Raw genomic sequence first — 21,495 nt, 5'->3', positions numbered from 1 at the left:
TCAGTTTTCCGTTAATCTGCTGCTTATATAAAGATCACTGACAGTGAGGAGCAGGTTCCAAGGAAGCTACGTTTAAAAATTCAGTTTCTAACATAATTTACGAACCCATCTTGTAACAAGGTGGTTTTAACACAATCTTATTCAGATATTACTCGGCAATAAAAGGGACGCCACGCAACTTCTCTGAAAGTTCAGTTCACAGTTCGACCATCAAGGTTTACCTTTTTTTTGTCGTTTCCTTAAGTCAGTTTGCAGGACTGGTTGCTATGTGAATGATATGGCCGACTTTCCTTCCTCAGTCCGATTGTAATGACCTCGTTGTCGATGGCATCTTAAAAATTAATCTTCATTCCTTGTTATTTCTTACAGTTCCAAAGATCAGGGATTGATTCATCAGATGGAAATACGATTTCTAGCTGTTACTTACCGCTTCTTTCACAAATGGATCATCCCAGGGGGCTCACAACTATTTTTGCGAGCACGCACATGGCGAATTTCACGCACCAAGATATTCCACTGACGGAAAAAAATTACAACGCCAAGAAAGAATTTTGCGACACGAACAAAGAAACTTGATAGTCATGTTTCTACATCGGAAAGATGTTATCTATTCAAATTTCGCTCCAGTCCGATAAGACCGGTTCTAGTAGCGCCACTGTGAGATTGGTGCCTTCTTTTTTCGATATGGGGCCCATCCACCCGCACACCGACGTGGTGACCAAACCAAAAGTTCTACTGTCACCTCCGTATAACATGTTAGTTTTCGAATCAGGAGTTACAGGATGCGGGCTGTGATGTTGCCCACGCGTCTGGGTAGGATTACTCATTGACATGTTCCATCAGGAGACAGAAAGTGCACGAAAGCGATCGAACGGTAGTGGTTTGTAAGGGCAGGGGGAAAAAAGTGCCAAGGCAAGCGCCAAGGGGAAAAAAAAAAAACGTCTGCGAAAGTAGGACTGGTAGTAAGGGCAATAACGGCTTGCTAGCTGTGACAGTGCATGCAAGGTGAGGTTACGTTTGTTCCAGGTACCATGCATCGTTACCTTAGTCGCTGCGGGTGCTCGTTGTACACTACTGGCCATTACAATTGCTACACCAAGAAGAAATGCAGACGATAAACGGGTATTCATTGGACAAATAAATTATACTAGAACTGACATTTGATTACATTTTCACGCAATTTGGGTGCATAGATCCTGAGAAATCAGTACCCAGAACAACCACATCTGGCCGTAATAACGGCCTTGATACGCCTGGGCATTGAGTCAAACAGAACTTGGATGGCGTGTACAGGTACAGCAGCCTATACAACTTCAACACGATACCACAGTTCATCAAGAGTAGTGACTGGCGTATTGTGACGAGCCAGTTGCTCGGCTACCATTGACCAGACGTTTTCAATCGATGAGAGATCTGGAGAATGTGCTGGCCAGGGCAGCAGTCGAACATTTTCTATATCCAGAAAGTGAAACGTCCCCTTTGAACAATTATACATAAGACTGTGCTTAAACTGACACACAATATTTTTAGCGCAACGCAATCTGACTTTCAAAAATCCCTACAAAAGAATGGCCCTGACTAACATTAACCAATACCTTCCACAAATCACTTACCTCACAAAAATCTTCATTACTCGAACTACTGCAATACAGCGAGCGCCACTACTGCCAGCTAAATAAAAGATTCAAACTACTGAAGGTACTAACTACTGATAGGCATAGTTAGCAAGTGAAAGATTTTAATAGAGAACAAACAATGTATTTACCTTAATAATGTTGAAAACTCACAATATACATATCCGTTCATGACATCCAGTTTTAAAAATTTCAAAACTCCGCCATCTCTCTCCCCACATCCACCACTGCTGGCGGCTCACCTCCAACTGCGCAACGCTACGCGCTGTTCACATCCAGCTGCCGCTGCTCAACACTACAATGGCAGACAACAATGCAAACTAGCCACAGACTGCACACAGCACAGCCAGTGATTCTCACACAGAGCGCTACGTAGCGCTGCCAATAAGAAAACATAAACAGCCTACTTACAAAAGGCCCGTATAGGACCTGCAACATACGGTCGTGCATTATCCTGCTGAAATGTAGGGTTTCGCAGGGTTCGAATGAAGGGTAGAGCCACGGGTCGTAACACATCTGAAATGTAACGTCCACTGTTCAAAGTGCCGTCAATGCGAACAAGAGGTGACCGCGACGTGCAACCAATGGCACCATGACGCCGGGTGATACGCCAGTATGGCGATGACGAATACACGCTTCCAATGTGCGTTCACCGCGATTCGCCAAACACGAATGCGACCATCATGATGCTGTAAACAGAAGCTGGATTCATACGAAAAAATGACGTTTTGCCATTCGTTCACCCAATTTCGTCGTTGAGTACACCATCGCAGGCGCTCTTGTCTGTGATGCAGCGTCAAGGGTAACCGCAGCCATGGTCTCCGAACTGATAGTCCATGCTGCTGCAAACGTCGTCGAACTGTTCGTGCAGATGGTTGTTGTCTTGCGAACGTCCCCATCTGTTGACTCAGGGATCGAGACGTGGCTGCACGATCCGTTACAGCCATGCGGATAAGATGCCTGTCATCTCGTCTGCTAGTGATACGAGGCCGTTGGGATCCAGCACGGCGTTTCGTACTACGCTCCTGAACCCACCGATTCCATATTTTGCTAACTGTCATTGGATCTCGACCAACGCGAGCAATAATGTCGCGATACGATAAACCGCAATCGCGATAGTCTACAATACGACCTTTATCAAAGTCGGAAACGTGATGTTACGCATTTCTCCTCCTTACACGAGGCATCACAACAACGTTTCACCAGGGAACGCCGCTCAACTGCTGTTTGTGTATGAGAAATCGGTTGGAAATTTTCATTGTGTCAGCACGTTGTAGGTGTCGCCACCGGCGCCAATCTTGTGTGAATGCTCTGAAAAGCTAATCATTTGCATATCAGAGCATCTTCTTCCTGTCGGTTAAATTTCGCGTCGGTTGCACGTCATCTTCGTGGTGTAGCAATTTTAATGGCCAGTAGTGTAGATGGGTCAGTCCGGGGACTGCAGCTGGGCTCCTGTGAATTCTCCAGGGCCTGCAGCAGCGGCTGCGTCCCTGTAACAGTCCGAGGTCGTCATACATTAGTGGGCTATCGGCTATAGATCAGCTCACAGTGTAGGGTGTGTGTGTGGCTGGTTTGCGTGTTGTGTACAGTACGGCTTCCCTGTGATTACATGTTTTCGGCGGGTCGAGCATCTTGGGTTGCCAGTAGTAGCTGTGTTGTAGGGGCTCGCCAGTACTGCTATGTTAGCGTGCTATGGACCATAGATATTTAGTTCCTTGCTAATAGTGTGTTTGGTCTATTATGTTTCCATCGATGGTTGTGGTCGTAGATCCCCAGAGAAAGAATACGGTTTACGCGAGTGTCTCGTGTTTCTGTACAGTCGCGAGGACGCAAATCAGGTTTGCTTTAAATACACTTCGCAAAGGTCGTGGGCGTTAATTACGTTGAGATTGGACGTGGTGACGTCATGTCATTCAAAAATGTCTTTAAGGCGACAAAGAAGCTATTATCACCCCACCTTACTGGGTTTGAAAGAGGTCGTGTAATAGAGCTAGGAGAAGATGGATGTTCTTTCTGCAGGGGCAGTCTCTCTCCATCACACAACACCTTGCACACAAAAGAGCACTATCGGGTTTGGTGTTTACAATTGGATTGCAAGTAGAACCAAATTTAGAATGTATGACCGGAAGATAACGAGACCGGAATATCTTGGATAATTAGAGTATAAAAGCAAGCTTCACAGCCACAACCTATCAGTATGCTGTGATAGCTACAAGTGTCAACATGGAAATGTAGTCAGAACTAGGTAGTGGAAAGTACGAGTATATTGACCCTCGTTTCTTACCTATATGAAACTACCTGCAGTCTGTTCTGGAATCTGACTGGGTGGAAGACGCAGTTGTCAATTTCGTAGAACAGTGGAGAATCGAGACACGTAGCCGGTGTGAGTGTGTACATATCACTATTTTTTCGGACGCTATACACATATAAACAATAATTGCATTGAAACTTCCCGGCAGATCAAAACTGTGTGTCGCACAGACACTCCAGCTCGGGACCTTTGTCATTCGCGGGCAAGTGCTCTACCAACTTTTTTAAAAAATACCATTTTTTCGTTGTTCTTCGTTGCATTTTTTCGAGGCGGAGGTCCCATGCTACCCGTTCAAGTTCGTCGTCGATCCTTTCATTAAGTTTTTTTATTACAGAGAGCAGCTAAGCCGCTGACCGAACACACTGAGCTACCGTGGCGGCTATCAACTGAGCTACCAAAGCACGACCGACGAGCAGTCCTCACAATTTCACTTCCACCAGAACCTCGTCTCCTACCTTCCAAACTTAGCAGAAGTTCTCCTGCGAAAATGTGAAGGACTAGCACTTCTGAATGGAAGGATATTGCGGAGACGTGGCTTAGTCGCAGCCTGGGGGATGTTTCCAGAATGGAATTTTCACTCTGCAGCGGAGTGTGTGCCGATATGAAACTCCCGCAAGTTTCACGGGAAAACTTCTGTGATGATTGGAAGGTAGGAGACGAGGTACTGGCGGAAGTGATATTGTGAGGAAGAGTCGTCAGTTGGTAGAGCAGTTGCCCGTGAGAGGCAAAAGTCCCGAGTTCGAGTCTCAGTCCAGCACACACTTTTAATGTGCCAGAAAGTGTCGTATCAGCACACACTGCACTGCAGACTGAAAACTTCATTCTGGATAATTGCATTGCTTGGCTGAAATATATATGTGTTGGAGTGAGAAGTTACTGTGGCCAGTGTACCAACATGTGCAAAGAAAATGATGTGGGTGGGAAGTGGACAGACTGTGGCTAATCATACAGGAGGCATGAATTCTCCAATTCTTATGTGGAAAAACGCATTTTCAATGCATATACAGCTGTAGGAGTATGTACGATTTTACGTGGAAAATTATGTACACTCATAAGGAGCATATAGATTTACATGGGAAATTGATATTTCTAGAGCCGCAGTCGTCATGAGGGGGTATTTCTGATACTTTTATCATTGTTGAATGCTGCAAGATTGGCGCTGCAATCATAATATTTAACTGTGCTGACAAATCTCCCCTCTCCCCCCCCCCCCCCCCATGTAAATTGATCGGTTGACTGCTTGGTGGCCATGGTGACAGTCTCTTTGGCCTCTGAACATTCAGTATGACCAGCATGTGGATGCCAGGAGATGGGCACATCAAGATGAACAGCAGTGGTGGCCTGCAGAAGTTTCGGCGATCTCTGACATCTAACTGTGATAACTGATACAGAATGGATCATGGTTTAAGTGTATGTGTTTACAAAGTGCCCTGTCCATGTGGTGATGGCTGCTGTGTTTGGCGCTGAGTTCTTCTCAATACATGCCAGTGGACTCTGTCTTGCTGCAGAAAGGTGGAATGGTATTTGTTTAAATAAAGGTGGATCGGTTGTCTTTAATATCCCGTCACACATTAGACCCTTTCCCCTCCTTCTTATTCCTGGCGTTGTAGGGGGAACCAACTTCGGATTCCTATGGTGTTTTAAAAAATACGCTTATCAGACCTGTAGGTGGTTGGCAATTATACAAGCGTGATAGGCCAAATGCCCACGAAATTTGAAATTACAACTATCATTTTATACAGCACCACTTCCAACCATGACACCAAATTCCTGATTAATCAGTTTATTGTTACCGATAGGGGTATTGCGAGCACATTCTAATCAATCCCCCGTCCCATCTCCTGCAAATTGTATAAGGACGAGGTGCAACTGAGCTGAAATCTGAAATTGTAATTACCATTTTCAGCTACCTCCGATGTAATCTGTCTGCAGCCAGACGACCTAACTGTGCCACTATCCAGTAATAGGAGGCAGGGAAACCACAGGAGTGGGAGAAGTAAGATTTGGAAAGCAGGCAACTACGGGATCGAATCCCAGATAGCCCCAGAATTTCCCACCAGATATGCTAGTCCTGGTATTTACTAATAGGAAACAAGGAAAACCATTTGTACACAGGAGGTATCGATTACATTAATTAGTCAATCAATTTGATAGAGTGGGGTTAGCGCAAATCGACTATTTCCAAGACAGTCACAGCCAAACATTTTGGGGAGCTGGGGATTTGTCAAGTATCCACTACTTGGTTCAGGAAAAAATAAGGGTTAGTGCAGTTTTTGGTGGTCAGCAACAGATGCCCGCTCCCGTGTCGGAAGTAGCCACTTGAAAGAGAGAGAGAGACAGAGAGAGACACACACACAAAGAGAGAGACAGAGAGAGAGAGAGACGAAGAGAGACAAGGGGAGAGAGAAAGAGAGTATGTGTTTTAACAGGAGTTTCCAGATGCTGAATATATTCAGTATCTGGAAATTCCTGTTGAAAGTCATATGTATCAAAGAATAATGCCATGAACAAAGGGAACCACAGCCCCATGCAGACCTGACAGCCGAGCAGCCACAAAAAAGTTTTCTTGCATTCGAGGTCACGGGCAGTGCCCTCTGCATGACTGCATAGCTCAGTATGCATCACGACTGCGTGTAGTTTCATCAACGATTGACAGTCTCTGAGCATCTGCTACAGCATGCATGCGAATACTGGGAGTTTAATGCTCAGCTACAGATGCAGTCAGTGCATGCGACATAGCTGTGATTCAGACTGCAGTGCAGTGTAATCACGAGGCTGGCAGTGGCGGCACTTGGTGCGTCCCAGTGGATGGCAGAAAATGCGATCAGAAGCTTCTATGCCACACATGTTTAGTGTGCTCTGTAACAATTTAATTACGTGTTATGAATGATTTATGTTGATGACGCTTTCATTGATGGTATTCCTTGTGTGATCAGAAGAAAGCAATTACTTCTTTTCGGTGTATTTTACTAGAACTGCATCTTCTAAATTTAAATAAATAGCAAAGAATGATGAGCTCTCACCACATAAAGAGAACCAACCCCTGCAAATTGGAATGCAAATTGAATTATATAAATAAACAATATACTATTATGTCCGTTGCAGTGATGTTAAATTCCCTGTAGTGGGATCCTTCCGCTCAGTAGAATACACGATAATTTTACAAGACAACACTCTAGTCTGCAGCAGTGCAATTACGTAGTTAGGGCATGTAGTTGCTGCACCTTCCACATCAACAGCTCTGTGCGGGCAAGCGAATTTTCCGCCATCTTTTTCTGGAAGGGAAGAGGAAGGCTGGGGAATTTCCCAGTAGGGGTAAAAGCTCAGATCTAAACTAGGGAGGATTGACAAGCAAAATGTGTCCCTTTTGTCAGAGAGGTGTGGTGGAGGAGGAGGGAGGTGGGGCAGTTTCTCAGAAGGATAGATTATGCCCAGGAGGTCATAAATCAATTAGCACAACATTAGGTTAAGGTGAAGCGGTAATTTGCCCCTGAATGTATGCTTGCTCCTGAATAAACGCAACTTGCACAGTCAGATTGGCTCAGTTCTCTCCTTGCTCCACTTATTATTTATTATTTAGCGTATGGCTAATACAGACATATCATGAAATTAAATTACATATACGTATGTACATATTGACACACAAGAAACTTAAGTTTGTTTTTACAACCGAATATCCAGTCCTTCAGTCCAGTGCACTGCATCTGGAGTTGCTAGCGGGAAGTCCTCTTTGGCGCCGTGATAGGCTCGAATCCTGCATTCACTGACAATGTAGTGAACAGTCTGGTATGGAGCCCCACAGTCACAGGCTGGATCAGGCAACTTCTTCCACTTAAAGAGAGCATCCCTGCATCGGCCATGGCTGGTACGGATTCTGTTGAGAGTAGTCCAGGTCTTGCGTGGTAGGTCGAATCCACTTGGAAGTTTAGCACCTGAGAAGATGTTATGCAGGTGCACATCTGTCACTTCTTCCCACCGACCTTTCCATTCTTCAAGAGGTTTGAAATCCTTAGCAACCATGTCAGCAGCATCGCACAGAGTTGGATGGCGTGATTTCAGTCTCTTTCTCCACTACTTTTGTTGGTTAGAAGGAGGCTAGCTGAGGGCCTGCAAACAACCTATCTGCTTACTAGACACAGTGGACCTACACCTGGAGGTATGGTCTGGGGTGCGAATTCACACGGCAGCAGGAGCACCCTCGTGGTTTCCCACGTCAGTCTGGTGATTTCCCTTTTTGTTTTGCCATTCATGAACAGAATTCCAGGGAATGTTTTCAAACGCTCGCCCACAAACCTCTGTTATAAGCCAGCGTGCTCTACAGAGTGACGACATGTTGTAAAGTCCTTCTCGATCACCCGATCTCTCTCCAGTCGAGCACATAAGGCACATTATGAGATGACAACTCCAGCGTCATCCACAAAGAGCCTCAACCGTCCCTGTATTGACGAACCATGTGCAACAGGTGTGGAACTCCATTCCACAAACTGACATCTAGTACCCGCACAACACAATGCATTCATGTTTGCTTGCTTGCATTCAATATTCTGGTGGTTACAGTAGTTATCACTATACCAGCATTTTACATTTGCAATGACTTATTTCGCACTTACGTTAACCAGTGAAATTGCAATGTTAGTAACTTAAATATGTTACCTAGAGAAACGTATTCTTCAGATTTCATTAATCTACATAAATTATTTTCTGGAGTTGAGATTTTTCTCTGTTTGTGTATATCTCATCTTGGTCTATGGGACGGATTTCTTGTTGAGAATACAACTTGTCTAAAGGATATTGGTTGTGGTTCTTATACCTTTTTTCTCCAAAACATTAGTTTGCGATAGTCATTTTGGTTACCTCAAGTATGGTCCCCATACCTGGGTATGACCTCCACTTTTATAAAATTTTACGAATGTGCAAGCTATGTGGGGGACATTGACCAATAACCAATATGGTAACCACTCCATGTAGGAGATCACCAGGCACAATGATAAGCATCTGACGGTACAGAGAACTCACAGTTGGTGCCTGAGCTGTTGCCTCCCTATGCAACTGAGGCTCCAATTAATGCCAACCAAAGCAGTTGTTCAGCCCATGACATTCCTCTGTTTTGGATCTGTTAAGCTTCTTAACCAAGTAGAAAAGGTATGTAGCAGTAATTCTTCTCCAAGTGAATCTTCTATTGGCTGCAAAAGAAAGGCGTTTACATAAGATGTATCACCACTTTGTGGTGCAAGGGAACTTTAGGAATTCACAAAATATTCATGGAGAGTCTAACAGTTAATTGTAATAGTGATTTACTCCTTTTACATGTTTATTTCACTTTTTACCACATTCCAGTTTGCTTTACACCTATTTTTTAGAATTTAAAATGTACTCTTTATCACCTTTGATTCTTGTTACTTTAATATATAGGTTTTTCTTTAGGTTATAGAGTTGTTTTTGTACTAAAAACTGTCAGCGCTTAAGTGATTCAGCATGAATAAAATATCCTTTTACTGCCTTGTGGTGTGTACCATTTTTTGTCTGTTGTGGTTTGTGACTGTTGACAGTGTTGCAGCTTTTACAACCAAGAGGGCAGTTTCTGTCCAGTGTATGTTTCATGATGGAAGGAAATGAGAAGAAGCATTCAGTAACATCTTTCTCACTGGTCAGTATATTGGACAACTCAATTAGTTTAAAGTCATTTCTCATTCTCTCAGTGTTGTCTTCATTGGTTATTATGTACATAATTAACATAGTGGAATTTTTAGTAGCCAGGTTTCCAGTTTTGAGTCATATGCCATCATGGTCAGATATTCATAATTTGATGGTGTCACGTTCTACTTAATTTCTACACACATTACTAATTGTCAAGGCAAGCTTCCAATTTGGTTGCGTTTTCATTTAAGCAACAAAAATTCATTGATCTTAACACATTTAGGAAATAAGTCAAGTTTTGGTCTTTTGCTCTTATTTCTGGGTTAATATTTCGTGTGAAAAAAATTTGCAATGCTTATATTTGGCAATCATTAAAATTAAAGTAGAGAACTTTTTTGCAAATGTTTCTTCATCTGAAGCTGGCATTTAGTAAACAGACGCAATAAGAAGTTTCTGAATGTGTAGAGCCATAGCAAAACACAACTTGTTGTCAGTGAATAACCAAATGGTACAAACAGTCTTATTTATTGTACTTTTATAACAGTGTTCATTCACACATAGAATGCTGCATATAATTTAATGCAGTCAGTGCTGGAGTTCAGCAACTTTACTACTTGAGGACTGCACATTCAATGTAACAAAATTAACTGATTTGTGCTGCAGATAAGTAGAGTGTTTACGCTGAGCCGCCGGCCGTGGTGGCCAAGCGGTTAAAGGCGCTACAGTCTGGAACCGCGCGGCCGCTACGGTCGCAGGTTCGAATCCTGCCTCGGGCATGGATGTGTGTGATGTCCTTAGGTTAGTTAGGTTTAATTAGTTCTAAGTTCTAGGCGACTCATGACCGCAGAAGTTAAGTCGCATAGTGCTCAGAGCCATTTTACGCTGAGCCAAGTTTGTTTATTGGATTTTAGTGTGTCTTTTGTACTATGATCTGATGTTCTTTGTCATGACAACGATTAATCTATATCTGGCTTCATCAGGGTTATACATTTCCTGATCAAATTCTGGGTGTTGAGACACATGGTCTTACTTGCCAGAGCAGGTTAATTTACTGTTTTCTGTGTTTCATTTTCATTTTTATTTTTGGGTAAGTTTTTATAAGTGAACTGTTCTGAGGAGGAGAATATAGTAAGCACAGTGCTCAAGATATTTTCAAAAAAAGTAAGAATAGTCTGCGCTTTGAATAATGACTTGGGAGAAAAAACAGGTAGCCTAATATGAACTGAGGTAATCAAGATAACTCAACTAGATGTTCATAAATATCGATCAGAAATAAAATGTAATATTCATCATTTTAAAATATGATAATTTCTAAAAAAACTGTTTTAAGCTAGTCCTTCAGTGATATTACTTCTTTATTAAGATTATTATAATCAGTCCTGCATACCTGGCATATGGGTTATTGGTTATATGTGTGTGTGAAGAAAATTTTCACCCTATTGAAATTATAAGAACATCTCAAGACGCCAGAAGAAATGGAGAAGTTTTTCACGAAGTTGGAAGAGCAAGTCTACTTTCAGCAGCAGTTCCATCTGTTTTTCCAAATTGTCCTCACTATTTGAGCGATCCTCCGACGCTTCTTATATGCCCTCCACTGCTAGTGCTACCACTTGCCATTTGTGAATGGTTGTTGCACGTTGACGTCGAACATAGACGTCGATCGCATTAATGTGACTGGACCGTGTAAGGAAACCTGTGATATAGAGGGCGGTCGTAAATAGTATGAAAAGGTTGTAAGTGTGTTGCAGGCTTGGTTATGCTGCGAAATATTTGTTAAGAAAAAAATCGATACGTTGTGCCGTTTCCGAGTTAATTAGCATTGAAGTTAGCCAATCAGGTCGTTGCAAATTCAAGCGGCCCGCCAGATACAACTAGTATTAATTGTTCTCATAGCGTAGATGTTAGTGCACGAGGCCGCTCAGTCTTTGTCTCAGTTTCGATCATTACTACCGTTACGTTTCCTGTTTTGATGTCGCTTTCGTCTTAGGATGTAGGAAACTAATCTAAGAACACATTTAGTGACATTGTCTGCGGTGTGCCGCTTGAATTTGCGCTTTCAAATAACTGATTGGTTAATTTCAGTGCTAATCACCTCGGAAATGGCGCAACGTATCGAAACTTTTTCTTAACAATTATTTCTCGGTACATCCTACCCTGCAACATCCTTACAGGGTTTTCAAAGTGTTCCTGACCACCCTGGTTGCTAAAGTTGCTGTACCTTGTGGCAGTTTAGTGGAGTCGCAGACAATGCTTGCTAGAAATTCGTGACAGTTCTGTGACGAATAAAGACCTTGAGTCAAATTCCAGGAAGAGGAAGAGCACCCCTCGCGCCCCCACCCCACTTTGCGTGCGCGAATGCTCGCGGCCGCAGCCAGAATCTACGCTCTCCCGGCACCATGCGACACGGACTAGACAAATTATTCGACCGCGATGTACTGCTCGACAGATTTATTTAGAAATGTTTATTGGCGGGCCTGGTTAATCCTCAGCACTAGCTCACGATTGATGTTCAAATGTGTGAAATCTTATGGGACTTAACTGCAAAGGTCATCAGTCCCTAAGCTTACAAACTACTTAACCTAAATTATCCTAAGGAAAAACACACACATCCATACCTGAGGGAGGACTCGAACCTCCGCCGGTACCAGCCGGCTCACGATTGAATTAGTGCAAATGAGAGTTAGGAGGCACGATTGGCCAGCGAAACGGGATTAATATTCTTATTACTTCTATAACACTAATAAATTTCAAACACTCTCAGATCCAGCCATCAGACGGTAAAACGAGTACCTCGAACAGACACTGCACCGTCGGCAACTGGTTTATGAAAATTCTCACCGACAATTTCCTCCATAAACAGAAAAAGGTATAGATTAAATTTTTTAAAAAATGATAATAAAAATACAAAAAAAAGAAGAAGAAACACATACACACAGAAAACACCAAGGGAACAAACGGCCGGCGGCTGTGGCAGAGGGGTTCCAGGCACTTCAGTCTGGAACCGCGCGACCGTTACGGTCGCAGGTTCGAATCCTGCCTCGGGCATGGATGTGTGTAATGTCCTTAGGTTAGTTAGGTTTAAGTAGTTCTAAGTTCTTGGGGACTGATAACCTCAGATGTTAAGTCACATAGTGCTCAGAGCCATTTTTTTTTGGGAACAAACGGAATTCGTTGCATTCTAGTAGACCAAGGCAAGTCCTGCTCTTTCATTATCATCTAACACCTCCTCCACCTAATTACGGCTCCAAGTTATGACAGCAGCTCTCTACCTAGTAGGCACGTCCTCACTCACCAAATCTCAACACTCTCGCAGCATACCATAAAATGACTAACTCGCACTGTATCAGCCGAATAAGTTTATCGATCACTAAAGATTACTCACTAGCGACTTCGTACAAGCAACACTGATCTACGACTGGCAACCAGCTGGCCAAGCAGCTCCATGAAATTGTGTAACACTTAGGTCCTCCGTCAGTCATATTCAGGAGCAGGACGCGGGGAATTTTGTTCGTAGTTTGCCGCATACGCTAATAACACACCTATGCCAACATTTACTGCTTCGCAATCCATCCAGACCCTATTATGTATGACCACTTGGAGATACTGTTGCTCATCCTTCATCGGAAGGAAAATTCCACAAACTTTCCATGCCGACTCTTTCTTCCACCCGGGCGACGTATGGTTGAGTACTGAAGCCTTATTAAGGTGCTCCAGGGATTTGACACTTGTTTTCGTGGGGTATCAGTCAGCTGACGGGTGTGATGCAGCGTGCCACAATTTCCTCTCCTGTGGTTACCCCCTCAGTATCTCATATTAACACTACACTGAACGTCCTCAGTTATTTGTTGGATATGTCCCAACCTCCGGCTCCTCTAGAATTTCTAGCCTGTACAGCTCCATCTAGTACCATGTAAATTTTCCATGAAGTCTCAACATATGACCTATCGTCATGTCTCTTTTTCTTGGCAGTCTTTCCCACATATTTCTATGTGAATCGATTCTGTGGAGGAACTCCGCATTTTCTATCTTACCAGCCCACCAATTTTCACCATTTTTCTGTAGCAGCACATCTCAAACGCTTGGCTTCTCTTATTTTCAGCTTCCCCCAAAAGCCCATGTTCCAAATTAACACCAACATTTGATACGAAGGATCTTCTTTTGTGCAGGAATGCCCTCTTTGCATATGCTAGTCTGCTTTTTATGTTTTCCTTGCTTCGTCCGTCATATCTTATTTTGCTTCCCAGCTAGCAGAATTTCTTCCCTTCCTCTACTTCGTGGTCTCCAATTTTGATGACAATTTCATGTCCAATGTTATTTCTGCCGCTCCTGAACGCTTTCGTCTTTCTTCAATTTACTCTCAATCTATATTATGTGCTCAGTACATTGTTCATTTCGTTCCGTATATCCTGTAATTTTTCCACTAAGGATAGCAACGCCATCAACGAATCTTATCAACGATATTATTTCATTATGAATTAGAGCCCCACTTCTGTACCTGTCTCCCAATTCTGTCATTGCTTTTTCAATGTACTCTCTGAACAGCAGAGAAAGGCTGAATCCTTACCTGATACCCTTTTTATTCCGAGTTCTTCATTTTTGGTCTTCCATTCCTACTGTTCTTTATTCTTATACGTTTTATGTCGACAAATTCTGTGAATGTGCCTTGATTTTTCTTAAGTCTTGCTTCTATTGCGAAGATCTTAATTTTTGGCTCCACGGCACCATGTGTCACGTGCCTCTCAGTGTTAAGGAGGCAGCCGGCACTCTGCGTGGCTTCGGCCATGCGGGGTGCAGTGCGGGCCTTACCGCGGCCTTGGTAGTGGTAATAGCTTCCCCGAACGGCATTAGCGTAACGAGCCGGCAGTAATGGTAGGGGCTTCTCATTAGCCGCGCGGACGGCCAGCCCCGCTCGCTGACGGCTCCATCCGCTAGGCCGAGCTGCTGCTGCGCTCCCCCTTCTCCTCTCCAGTTCTCTCCCGTGCTCCCTCTGACTGCCCTGTTCGGCTAATTACGACCAGCGTGGAAGAAAGATCAAAGATAGGCTCGAAATATTTTATTCACAACTTCACATATACTTACACACTTTGCTCTTCAAAATTGCTACATGCTCTGGTTGTGCACGGTACTTTGAAAATTTTATACAAAATTTCACCAAATTGCCACCATTAAATAATTGTATAACTGCGGCCATTTGGAGACATTCTTATTCTTCTTCTTCATCATCGATCTTTTGACTGGTTAACAGCTCTCCACCTGTATCAAGTGGAACCTAATTTCTTCATTTCGGCACAATTAGGAACTCATGCATTATGTATAGCTTGTTTTAAAAATGCCACTTTTAATCTTCGTCATATCATCTTTCCTTTTACTGTTCCTTCTAGGGCATTTGCAAAGTATTGTTTGTGTCGCATAATGTGACCAAAAAAATGGTTCAAATGGCTCTGAGTACTATGGGACTCAACTGCTGAGGTCATTAGTCCCCTAGAACTTAGAACTAGTTAAACCTAACTAACCTAAGGACATCACAAACATCCATGCCCGAGGCAGGACTCGAACCTGCGACCGTAGCGGTCTTGCGGTTCCAGACTGCAGCGCCTTTAACCGCACGGCCACTTCGGCCGGGTAATGTGACCAATCCACGTGTGTCTTCTCCACCATGTTATTGTCTTAACCGAACTTTGTTCGCCGATTCTTTGCAGGACTTTGTATACTCTGTTCATTGTAAGATTGGTCCTGTTGTAAAGAAACACATGCACGGTGATTGATCAGTGGTCGTAGCACACATTCACGTTTTCACAGTTACCGTTTTTCCATTGGAATAGACCCTAATTATGTATGAGATATTTTGTGTTACATGTATTTCTTATGTCAAATCTCAGTGTTCAATAGCTTTTTCTGAATAATTCTGTGCATGAAGTTATCACTAGTTCTGAGCTGTACATGTCGGTTTGCGTTGTAAATGCTCTCCTAATTTCTCCTTTAAACATGAAAGGACGGAACGCTTTAGTTTTCACCTCTTTTTTAATAAATGTGGGAAAAATGGTAACTATCATTATAAAAATATCACCAAATCTACACAGTTGAGGTAGTGTAGTGGATACATTATCTGACTTGTACACGCACTGTTGTGGATTTGATTCCGGTGTAACTTAATTCTTTTAAATGTTTATCGAAATGACGTCTTGTGTTGTACACTTGAGAATAAGTAGTGTGTGCAGAGGAAAATCAGCATTTGTATGTGATAACGTATTACCCACCAGTCCCCACTTTGTAAGTGGCGATCCTATAAAAGAGAATTCTAATATGAATGTCATTCTGGAGAAACATCGGGAGAGTAGATGGATGCAAAGAACATCTCACGATGTGACTACTGAAAAAAACATCCGAAAGTCCCCTCGCCCCGCCTCCCCCGCCCTGCCCCCCCCCCCCCCTCCACAGCCTCTCAACAATTAAACAATTACACGATCATTCATTGCGACATTCTCACTCGTTTCTGTTTCCCATGTGTACGCTCAAAATGGCTGTAATAGCGTCGTATACTTTTATGAAGCATAGAAGAAGAAAAGCCATTGAAACAAGGTCTAATGCTGACAATTCTAAATGTTTTTGACATGTTAACGGAAAAACATCTGTTGCTAGTGGTACAGAATTAAAAGCAATGAGATCCGAGTTAACAGGTGTTTCTGTGACAAGTGTAATGTGTGCTCATAAAGAAAAGTCCAGTGTGGCTAATCTGTCAACTCCAGGATAAACAAGAAAAGTCAGACGAGTTTTTTTATAGGAAAATGTGACGATTTCGTTAAAAATGTTTAGCGACCAGATGCGCACCCATTTGTCTTCAGGAAAGAAGCACCGACAATAAGTAGGTACTTCAAGCAGTAAATAATGACGATGACTTGATTACTTTTAAAACAACAATATTTTACGAACTGATAAAAGATGTTGGTTTTCTGTTCGAAAGTAGGAAACGCTTTATGGATGACAAAAAATAAAAACATCTACGACCGTCCTTATGATTTTATTGTATTTTGCGACAAAATAAAATAAAATCATAAGGACGGCTGTAGGTGTTTTTATTTTTGCGACAAAATCATAAGGACGGCTATAGGTATTTCTATTTTTTGGCACTATAGTAAACGGCCGTCGTCCCAGAAACGTCCTGCTTAAAGGATGGACGTACAAGAGCTTAAGGAGGAGGTGATACCTCTGGCAGATAAAACAGTTCGCACGTGAGAAACGGAAGGTTTGTTATCCTGATGAAACATCGGTTAACGCCTGAACATATGATACTAAAAGTGTGGACTGACAACACAGTGACTGACAAGAGACAAGTTTTTGTTTCAGATCTATCACAGGGGCTAAAAAATCCGATGGGAAAAGGAAAAAGGCTAATAATAGTGCATTTAGGAAGCAATTGTGGTTTTGTGGAACGTTCTGAATTGGTTTTTGATTAAAAAAAAAGACTGACGTTTATTATGAAGACATGAACGGTGGCCGGCCGGAGTGGGCGAGCGGCTCTAGGCTCTACAGTCTGGAACCGCGCGACCGCTACGGTCGCAGGTTCGAATCCTGCCTCGGGCATGGATGTGTGTGATGTCCTTAGGTTAGTTAGGTTTAAGTAGTTCTAAGTTCTAGGGGACTGATGAGCTCAGCAGTTTGCTCAGAGCCATTTGAACCATTTTGAACATGAACTGTGATGTGTTCCTAAAAATTGTGCAAGATATTCTATCCAAATTAGACCCCGACGGTGTTATAATTATGGACAATATTTTATATCTGATGTTAAGGTTGAGCGTAGTCCACAAAAATCTTGGAGGAAGGAAGATGTTGTAAACTGGTTGATGGGAAAGGGAGCACGTGTCGGTCTTTCTGCAAATAAAATTGAATTACTGGAACAAGTTGAAGCTTATGTGGGAGATCAGTGCATTACTCATGGAACGGCACGGACTGCGGGTCGCATTGTCGTTAGTTACTGCCGTACCACTTCAGTCTGAACTTATTTCGAGACAAGTTACACAATATGTCACAAGAAATAGTGACATTCAAGCCACCAGACTTGCTTAAATTAAAGCACGAAGCTCTGTTGTTCGTCACTGCAGAGCGCTGGTGAGATACAGAAAAACGGGAAATAAAAAAAGGAGGCAAAATGTGGCACTTGGATGGTTTCATAGATTATGTTGTTAATCGGCTCCTCGTCAGTGTTGAAGATGGCAGTTCCACGGATGAAATGTCTTCTTCAGATTCAGCTATGGGGGAAGTTCAGTCACATGACGGAGGTAAATAATACCTTCAGTGGCTTCAGTATTTCATTATACACCAAAATCTATTAAATTCGCTCTTAGAATCACACACTTCGCTCACGGTTGAGTTATGCTTGGTTACTCAAGCATTTTTGGTGCACTTTTTCTAAGCTAAAATACGTTTTCTGCCTGGTTCCTTAAGAAGCACATTACTGCAGTGATACTCTATGTTAAATTATTCATTTTAAAATTTAAAAAGCGTTTCAAGTTTTATTATTTGTCTCCTATTTGTCAATTTTGTAAGTTGTCTGCAGGTGTAATGTTTAGTCTAATCTGCTTCTGAATGTTTGATTTTAATACTTTTGACGCGAATGATTTCAGTATTCCAAATACCTGTCTGTGGGAAGTATTAAAATAAAGCAGTTGGAAAAAGATTAAACGAAACATTATTATCCGTCAGTTGTGGAATGTCGAACAGAAACAAATAAGCTTCCACACGATTATCTCCAGTTATTCACATCATGGCGGACTTGATGGACTGGCTTCCCTGTTTAAATGCGCCGGTAAGTGTTGTGTGTTTGGTTATCTTCACTGTTTAGTGCAAGTGAGCTACATTGCTTCATAAAACGCAAGGTTGTTATTGAACCCGACTATACATAGCGGAAATAAAGAAATAAACAAATGAGGTAATAGCAAACACGGAAGAAAACGCAGCGTAATGTTTACATCAGGATTGTTCTTGCGATGAATAGACTACAGTTGCTGGATTTATCTGTCCACTTCATCTTCTGCAAGGGTCCTCAACATCATACTTCAAATATTTATAAATATTTCATTACGTTTTTGCCTATTGACCATCTTTCACTAGCATACCATGCTATACACAAATGGTTCCTTGAAATACGACTATTTCTGTTAGTTAAGTTTTATTTTGTACTCATTTTTGGTACTGTAACCGTAAGTTTTAAGATTATTTAGAGATTTGTTTCATCTTAATATATCATAGCTGCGTCACCCACAAGCCAAAGCGTATGTATTCTGTCTCCATTTATTCTGATTGCTGAACAGCATTCTTTGGACTCGTTTATTACATGTTCTATGGGGACTGACTGCATCCATGTCTAAGCATTATTCTACCTAAATTTTTTATGTTTCTTATCTTTACTATCACTGTTTGTACTTTGAACAGTTCTTTATTATTCTTTGACTCCATAATCTAGTTCAATCATTCATAAAATGTCCATCATTCTGTTCCATTTGCCAGTGTCAAATGTCTTCCTGAGGTATTTGAAAGCTGTGTATATATTACATAATTTCTAATGAACATAAATTTTACATAAACCACACATATGGATCTCAAGTTCATGATCATGATGGATACGATCATCCAACGTTTAAAGTTTGTTGTATTACTGGAATTATTCCTGGAACGTACTCGTACTTCCATTCTGTAGTCGCACTTTCTTAAATCTCACCTGTTGTTTGGAAACGACCTACTTCCGGTGTCGCTTTCTCTGTGAATAACTCGAAAAAGTAAAGACGAATTTTCGTTGAAATTGAAAATAGCAACCACTTACTCACTTAGTATCTGTAGGTTCATCTTCAGCTAGTGGTCTGTGTCTCATCATATGTTTTTGCATCATACTGATGATGAGATGCTAGCATCTTCCAGTCTCCGTGAAGATTTTTGGAATGGTTGGGCCCCTACAACAAGAGGGAGTATTTACCTTTTAAAACAGGCTACTGGCGAGAAATTACAAAATAACTAGGATTTTAAAAGGAAAAATATGTAATGAAGGTTATATCTGCGCCTGTTTATTATGAGTTTTTCATTCGTTAACATAATATCAGGTGATATGCAATGCTTGCTGCAACTCATGTTAGGGAAAAAAAATGGTTTAGTATAAAAGTGAACGATCAAAACCAAAGTTTATCTTAATTAACATCATGTGTGCCTCTTTTTAATAGTCTGGTTATTCTGACACCGCAGTACAATGACTCACTTACGATATTTGTGAGAGATAAGATAGCGACAAGAAAATACACATATAGTGGAAACTCTTGAGGAAGGAAGGAGGCACATCAGGAACCCCAGATAGTACATAAAACCTTTGAGAGTTATGTGGTAAGTAAACAGCATTTACACCACCGTCGTGACCTTCACACATCTCACATACAGTCTTAGATAAAGACATCAAACTAAATATCTACACTCCTGGAAATGAAAAAAAGAACACATTGACACCGGTGTGTCAGACCCACCATACTTGCTCCGGACACTGCGAGAGGGCTGTACAAGCAATGATCACACGCACGGCACAGCGGACACACCAGGAACCGCGGTGTTGGCTAGCGGTGTTGGCTAGCTGCGCAGCATTTGTGCACCGCCGCCGTCAGTGTCAGCCAGTTTGCCGTGGCATACGGAGCTCCATCGCAGTCTTTAACACTGGTAGCATGCCGCGACAGCATGGACGTGAACCGTATGTGCAGTTGACGGACTTTGAGCGAGGGCGTATAGTGGGCATGCGGGAGGCCGGGTGGACGTACCGCCGAATTGCTCAACACGTGGGGCGTGAGGTCTCCACAGTACATCGATGTTGTCGCCAGTGGTCGGCGGAAGGTGCACGTGCCCGTCGACCTGGGACCGGACCGCAGCGACGCACGGATGCACGCCAAGACCGTAGGATCCTACGCAGTGCCGTAGGGGACCGCACCGCCACTTCCCAGCAAATTAGGGACACTGTTGCTCCTGGGGTATCGGCGAGGACCATTCGCAACCGTCTCCATGAAGCTGGGCTACGGTCCCGCACACCGTTAGGCCGTCTTCCGCTCACGCCCCAACATCGTGCAGCCCGCCTCAAGTGGTGTCGCGACAGGCGTGAATGGAGGGACGAATGGAGACGTGTCGTCTTCAGCGATGAGAGTCGCTTCTGCCTTGGTGCCAATGATGGTCGTATGCGTGTTTGGCGCCGTGCAGGTGAGCGCCACAATCAGGACTGCATACGACCGAGGCACACAGGGCCAACACCCGGCATCATGGTGTGGGGAGCGATCTCCTACACTGGCCGTACACCACTGGTGATCGTCGAGGGGACACTGAATAGTGCACGGTACATCCAAACCGTCATCGAACCCATCGTTCTACCATTCCTAGACCGGCAAGGGAACTTGCTGTTCCAACAGGACAATGCACGTCCGCATGTATCGCGTGCCACCCAACGTGCTCTAGAAGGTGTAAGTCAACTACCCTGGCCAGCAAGATCTCCGGATCTGTCCCCCATTGAGCATGTTTGGGACTGGATGAAGCGTCGTCTCACGCGGTCTGCACGTCCAGCACGAACGCTGGTCCAACTGAGGCGCCAGGTGGAAATAGCATGGCAAGCCGTTCCACAGGACTACATCCAACATCTCTACGATCGTCTCCATGGGCGAATAGCAGCCTGCATTGCTGCGAAAGGTGGATATACACTGTACTAGTGCCGACATTGTGCATGCTCTGTTGCCTGTGTCTATGTGCCTGTGGTTCTGTCAGTGTGATCATGTGATGTATCTGACCCCAGGAATGTGTCAATAAAGTTTCCCCTTCCTGGGACAATGAATTCACGGTGTTCTTATTTCAATTTCCAGGAGTGTACATACAAGGATGCTCCTAACTTTCATATGTGGTTTCCAC

Source organism: Schistocerca nitens, chromosome 5, assembly GCF_023898315.1.
Source record: "Schistocerca nitens isolate TAMUIC-IGC-003100 chromosome 5, iqSchNite1.1, whole genome shotgun sequence".
Classification (NCBI taxonomy): domain Eukaryota; kingdom Metazoa; phylum Arthropoda; class Insecta; order Orthoptera; family Acrididae; genus Schistocerca; species Schistocerca nitens.
The sequence above is the reverse complement of the archived record's forward strand: the minus strand, read 5'-3'. Positions refer to the sequence as shown.